The sequence below is a fragment of the Geospiza fortis genome, unplaced genomic scaffold, assembly GCF_000277835.1.
Source record: "Geospiza fortis unplaced genomic scaffold, GeoFor_1.0 scaffold662, whole genome shotgun sequence".
NCBI classification, from domain to species: Eukaryota; Metazoa; Chordata; class Aves; order Passeriformes; family Thraupidae; genus Geospiza; species Geospiza fortis.
The window spans coordinates 186,264-192,736 of NW_005054450.1; positions in this window are offsets into that span (position 1 = coordinate 186,264).

The following is a 6,473-nucleotide window of genomic DNA, read 5'->3' on the forward strand; positions in this document are numbered from 1 at the left end:
TCAGTGACTCTTTTCTGTGTGGTGGGGAGGAAGGGGACAAGGATTTTCCAGCAAAATTGCTTTTTCCAGGGGGTTGGGAATGGTGTGGATCCTCTCCCAGGTTCAGATTTGGGTGTATTTGACCAGGAAAATGTTTTCCTACAATCCAAGCAATCCAAGGCTTGAACCCTTTTATATCCTTTATATTAAAATAAAATTATATATTATAATTATATATATATATTTATTATATATATAATTATGTCTCTAATTATATATTTTCTAAATTTAATTATATATATTTTATATTTTTAGAAAGTATATAATATATATAATTATATTTATATATATGGTTTTCCATCGTTTATATAGACAGTTTTCCCAGTTTATTTATTCACTCTCCCTCAAATCCTGGAATCCTGAACTCCTCCTCAAACCAGGAATCCCAAACTCTTCTCGTCCTCAAGCCCAAGATCCCAAATTCTCACCCAAACTAGGAATTCTGAATTCTCACCCAAACCAGGAATCCCGAGCGTCCCCTCAATCTCAGAATCCCAAACTCTTCCTCAATCCCAAAATTCAAAAATCTCCCTCAAATCTCAGAATCCTGAATTCCTCCTCAAACCAGGAATCCCAAACTCCCTCTGAATCCTGGAGTCCCAAACTCTCCCTCAGTCCCAAAATCCCAAACTCTCCCCCAACCCCAGAATCCCGAACTCCCCCCATTCCCACCCCAAGCCCCATTCCCGGGGCCATCCCCTGGGTCTATCCCGCTCAGGGCCCCAAAGCAGGAGCGGGGATTTTTCGGGAATCTCTGGAGTCCCCCCAGCCCCAAACACGCCGGGCTGAGCGGTTCCCGGTCCCCACCCCATTTATCACATCCTGGCATCGCAGATTTTTGTTTCATTCCCGTTTTTTTCTGGCTCCGGGAGCTCCGGGAGCCAGGAATTTAAATTGGTGTTTGCAGAGGAATGCGGGTTTGGGTGCCAAACCCCGATATCATCTGTCTGGCACCTCCAGGGCAGGTGATTCCCGGGGAAAAATGGGAATGTTGGGCTGGGATTGGCACAGCCCGCAGCCCCGGGGGCTTCTCCTGCTCTCCCAGCACAGGGAAAAAGGGAATTCCCAGGAGTTTCCAGGGTTTTTCAGCGGTTCCTCCCTCCCTGCCCATGCCCAGTGGCTGTGGAGTCATTAAAGCTGGAAAAATCTGGGAGAAATCTTTAATTCTCTTCCCTACTCCTTGTCCTGAGTGTTGACCTGCGGGATTGGATGTGGGTTGAGGAATTTTGGGGAATTTTGGGGAATTTTGGGGAATTTTGGGAATTTGGGAAGGGGCAGATTCCAAAGGGGAATCCAGGAAAATCAGGGATAAATCCTTAATTCTCTTCCCTACTCCTGAGTGTTTGGGAGCTGATGAATCTCCCTGTGGGATTGGATGTGGGATGAGGAATTTTGGGGGATTTGGGGAATTTTTGGGGATTTGGGAAGGGCAGATTCCAAAGGGGAATCCGGGAAAATCAGGGAGCTGCTGATCCTGTGAAAGCAGAAGGAAGGACCAGGAAAACATGGAATTTTTATGGTTTTTTCCTATGGAGCGCTCCCTCAGCGATATTTCCCAGGGAATCAGGGATTGGAGCTGTGTAGGACCTCAGAAGTGCAGGAATTCTCCCAAAATTCCCTTTTTTTGTTTTTTAGGAGCTGTTTTCTTTTCCTCCCAGGTTTTGATTTCTTTTGTCCCTTTGATCTGCGGACCAAGAGCGCGAGGGGATGGGAGGTGAGGGGCGGTCACGGGAGATTGGATTCCCAAAAAAATAAAAACATGGAAAGGGCAAAAAAAATGGGAAAGGAAAAGTGAAAAACTAAAATCTGAGAGGGGACGGAGCAGTGGGGGGCTGTGGGCATTCCCCGGGATGTTTTGGGAATTTTTCACTTTGCCCCAAAAACTGGGACACGATTCCAGAGCTGGAATTTCACTTTTATCCCTGGGTTTGGCTGGGACTGGGAGAGATCCATGGAAAATTCTGGTCCTGGAACTTCCAGAGATTCTGGGTCCGAATTCGGGTGGATTCGGGGGGAATTTGGAGTTTTCTGAGTGGACTTTGGGGAATTTGGAGTTTTCTGGTTCCAAATCCAGGTGGATTTGGGGAGAATTTGGAGTTTTGGGGAGTTTGGAGTTTTCCGTGTCCAAATCCAGGTGGAATTTGGATTTTCAGTGTGGATTTTGGGCAGTTTGGAGCTCTCTGTGTCCCAATCCAGGTGAATTTTGGGACTCTGGATTCGATCCCTTTCTCTGCCCCCTGCAGGAGCTGCTCCCCGGGACAGCCCCGAGCCTCGGGAACCACACATCGGAGCAACTTTTGGGAATCTCCTCCTTTTTTCCATCATTTCCACCAAAACCCGCCAGCCTGGGCACGGAGCCAGGAATGAAATGATCCCAATTTTCTTTGGGAATGGCTGGAATTCCCTGCAGGCGCCCCATCCCTGCCCGGGGGGGGGGATCCCGCTCGCCCGCCGGTTCCCCCCCTTTTTTTTTTCCTCCTTTTTCCCCCTTTCCCCCCTACTTTCCTCCTCCTTTTTTCCTCCTTTTCCCCTCCTTTTCCCCTCCTTTTTCTCTCCTTTGCTCCCCTTTTTTCTTCCTTTTCCCCTCCTTTTCCCCCTTCTTTTTTCCTCCTTTTCCCCTCTTTTCCCCTCCTTTTCCCCTCCTGTCAATCCCAGGCATTCCCAACGAGTTTTATCTCCCTGGAATTCTTTCAGTGCCTGTCTGGGAGCTTTTTACTTTTCCCAGAATTTCTTCCTGGCTCCCAGTGAAAATTCCCATTTTTTTGGGATCAAACCTGTGGACAGGGGAAAGGGATAGGGTGGGAAAAAATAAAAATCCCTCTGAAAAACCCCAGGATAAACCCCCTTTTCCAAACTTCCAGCTTTTTTTTCTCTTTGGAAAGGGAAGCTGGGGGAGAGGCTGCAAATCTTGGGAAGGATTCGGGTTTGACTCGGGCTCAAGGAATGTAAATGTGTCTGGCTCCATCCTGGCTGGAAATTCCTGCCTGGAGCCCGGGCCCAGCCTTTGTTTGCCCACCCGGGCCGGGCTGGGAGCGCTCAAACTGGGACTTGGGAGCGCTCAAACTGGGACTTGGGAGTGGTCAGAGTGGGATCTGGGAATGGTCAAACTGGAATTGGGAATGGCCAAATAACTGGGATTTGGGAGAGGTTTTGGTGCTGTGGAGGAGATTTGGGGGCAGCAGGAGGAGTTGGGGTAAAATTGTGGGGATTTCCTTTCTTTTCTCTTCCTTTTTCCTTTCCCCTTTCCCCTTTCCCCTTTTCCTTTCCCTTTCCCCTTTTCCCTTCTCCCCTTTCCCTTTTCCCCCATCAAGCCCAAATATTCAGCACCTCAACACCTTAAAAATTAATTTTTAATTAAAAATCACCTTTCAGGGATGTTTTTTCCCTTAGGTTTTAACAATTCCCACAGCAGGGTAAGGCCGGGATGTGCTCCCAAATCTGCTCCCAAATCCCCCTGTCCTGCAGGAGTGAATCCACGCAACATCCAGGTGTGAATTCCCAAATATTGACCTGCGTGTGTGCAAAATCCAGGTGTGAACTCCCAAATATTGACCTGTGTGTGTGTGTGTGTGCAAATCCCAAGTGGAAAAATTGCCCCTGGGGAAGGAGCCAGAGCTCCCAGGGAAGGAGATGAAGGGATCTGTCAAGTGGAATTCCAGGAGAAGTGGAAACTGCCAGAAATGGAGAGTCTGGAATGTGCCTAAAATAAATATTCCCTGCTGGGTGTTTATTTTGTCTGGAGGTTCCTGTTCAGGGCTGCAAATCCCTGCCTTGGGGTTCTCCAGGGAATGAAGGTGGGTTTGGGATTTGTCTGCTGCAAACCTTCCCCTCGTTCCCTCAGTCCCTGCAGGATGAGGCTGGAATTGTGCTGGGATCCTGTGGGATCACCCCTGGAACCCCAAAAGGATCCAGCTGGGATGGAATTCCAGGGTTCCTCCTCCCCTTCCGCAGGAAAGCAGCTGAGAATCATTGGAAAAGTGTCCAGGTGGGGTTTAAATCTCTGCCTTGAGATTCTCCAGGGAATCCAGGACTTGACATTGTCCTAAAGTGGATTTTGGGATTTTTCCTGCTGCAAATCTTTCCTTCATTTCCCCATTCCCTGCTGGGATGAGGCTGGAATTGTGCTGGGATGCTGTGGAATCACATCCAAGTCCAGCTGCCCCATTTGTTTTCCACGATTCTCTGCCTGGATAAAAACCCCAAAATTCCCTCAAAAAAATCTCACTTTGGGAGCACGAATAATTGATCATTGCATTAATAATAAATCCCAATATTTGGGTTTATTCCACAAGGCTTTGAGTTTATTCTTTTTCCTTCCCACACCTTTGATTTTCCTGAAGGAATCCCTTTTTCTTTTTGGGATGTTCTGTGGGGTTTGGTTTTGTTTTGGTTTTTTTTTTTTTTTTTGGTGGAATTTTAGGGGTTTTAAAATATTTTCTTTCTGATTTTCAGCTCGTTGCTCAGTGCTCCCACCAGGACACATTTCCAATTTTTCCTGGATTTCCCGGATGGAATTCCAAGCTGTTTTCTCCCATCTGGAATCCAGACACCCACAGCAGATGTTCCCACTAATCAGAGCCTCCCAGATGTTCCCAGCCTTGGGATGTTTGTTTTACACAGGCAAAATCCCAAAAATTCCCCTCCAAATCCCAAATCCAAGAGGGAAACACCATCCCTGGGACTGACTGTGTATTCCTAAGGGATCTTGGAGCTTTTTCCCAACAGATCCCAGCCCCATTTCCCAGTGGATCCCAGCCCCATTTCCCAACAGATCCCAGCCCATTCCCCAACTGTTAGGAAAATTAATCCACAAGAAACCAAAAGACTCTGTCTCCTTTTTGGACACAAACCCCTGACGTTTGTGGATTGATTTTCCTCACACAATGGATCCCAGTCCCGTTTCCCAATGGATCCCAGCCCCATTTCCCAGTGGATCCCAGCCCCATTTCCCAATGGATCCCAGCCCCATTTCCCAACTGTTAGGAAAATTAATCCACAAGAAACCAAAAGACTCTGTCTCCTTTTTGGACACAAACCCCTGACGTTTGTGGATTGATTTTCCTCACACAATGGATCCCAGCCCCGTTTCCCAATGGATCCCAGCCCCATTTCCCAGTGGATCCCAGCCCCATTTCCCAGTGGATCCCAGCCCCATTTCCCAATGGATCCCAGCCCCATTTCCCAGTGGATCCCAGCCCCATTTCCCAATGGATCCCAGCCCCATTTCCCAGTGGATCCCAGCCCCATTTCCCAATGGATCCCAGCCCCATTTCCCAGTGGATCCCAGCCCCGTTTCCCAGTGGATCCCAGCCCCATTTCCCAGTGGATCCCAGCCCCGTTTCCCAGTGGATCCCAGCCCCATTTCCCAGTGGATCCCAGCCCCGTTTCCCAGTGGATCCCAGCCCCATTTCCCAGTGGATCCCAGGCCCATTTCCCAATGGATGCCCGCCCCATCTCCCACTGTGTATTCCTAAGGGATCTTGGAGCTTTTTCCCAACAGATCCCAGCCCCATTTCCCAGTGGATCCCAGCCCCATTTCCCAACAGATCCCAGCCCATTCCCCAACTGTTAGGAAAATTAATCCACAAGAAACCAAAAGACTCTGTCTCCTTTTTGGACACAAACCCCTGACGTTTGTGGATTGATTTTCCTCACACAATGGATCCCAGTCCCGTTTCCCATTGGATCCCAGCCCCATTTCCCAACGGATCCCAGCCCCGTTTCCCAATGGATCCCAGCCCCATTTCCCAGTGGATCCCAGCCCCATTTCCCAATGGATCCCAGCCCCATTTCCCAGTGGATCCCAGCCCCGTTTCCCAGTGGATCCCAGCCCCATTTCCAGCTCTGGGCAGGCTCCAGTTGCAGGAGCCCCTGCGATCCCAGCCCCACGAGGGCCCAGGGCGATCCCTGCTCCCGCTCCCGGTTCCCTGGCACTGCTGAGCCGCCCCGGGATGCAATTCCCGCTGCCAGCGCGGCGCGGGCTGCGCGGAGCCCCGCTGGAGCGGCGTCTGCCGCTTTAATTCCCTAATAACAGCTCTGCCCTCCAGCCAGGCTGGAGCCATCGCCCGCAGCAGCCGCTGGCATGAAAAACCCCTCTGTGTCTGCGACACTGGGGCCTTTGATGGAGCAGCCCGGGACGGTTTCAGCAGCGGGGATTAAATATCCCAAATATCCCAATTAGTGCAGTTCACAATTAGTGACAATTAGCTGGTCCCTCTCCAACATTCCCCAAGTCCTTACAGGAGGAGGAGGGAGGCAGCAGCAGGAGGATGCTGCAGAGATTGTTTCGGGGATGATGAGGATAAATGTGAGGTGAAATCCACTTCCCAGCCAGAACCCCCCATGTCGGTGTGATGGAAAAATGGAATTTTGGGATTCTGGCTTGCAAACAGCAAAGGAGAAGAGGCAGGAGCTGCATAAATTTGCCCAGCAAA